A 406-nucleotide genomic window follows, 5' to 3' on the forward strand; every position below is an offset into this window, starting at 1 on the left:
CCGCAGTGAAGGGGCAGGAGCAGGGCTAAGTGCTGTGGGGCAGGGCACAGAACAAAGCCACAGCTTGGGGGGGCAGGTGGCTTCCACCGCTGCTTGCACCCCACGGTGGGCATGTACACACTGGATCTACACAGGGTGGGCGGGCTGCAGCTGTGAGGTGGAGCCAGGCTGCGCGGGGCCCTTCTTGCTGGGGACTGGGCTTGGAGCGGGTGGCAGCAGCACTGGGAGGGGGCTGCAGCCACCCCAAGTTTTGTCATTGCCCAGGTCCCAATGCTGCTGCCGGTGCCTGCCCGGCACAGCTCTGGCTCAATCCCTGCCCCCACCCATGCTCTAGGAAGAGCTGGGGCAGTGGTGGTTGGGCGTGCGGTGGCGGTCCTGGGAGCTGGGCTATGATGAAATTTGGGGT

The 406-nt window shown here is 65.8% G+C and overlaps 1 protein-coding gene across 1 annotated transcript in view; it reads left to right on the forward strand.

The window, feature by feature from the left end:
* Positions 1-406, forward strand: part of SHB (SH2 domain containing adaptor protein B) — a gene marked incomplete at its 5' end in the record, with an annotated part of 164,999 nt that overhangs the window by 45,654 nt on the left and 118,939 nt on the right. The gene's annotated exons all lie outside the window — the stretch shown is intronic.

This window comes from Alligator sinensis, unplaced genomic scaffold (genome assembly GCF_000455745.1).
Source record: "Alligator sinensis unplaced genomic scaffold, ASM45574v1 scaffold2194_1, whole genome shotgun sequence".
Taxonomy (NCBI): Eukaryota; Metazoa; Chordata; order Crocodylia; family Alligatoridae; genus Alligator; species Alligator sinensis.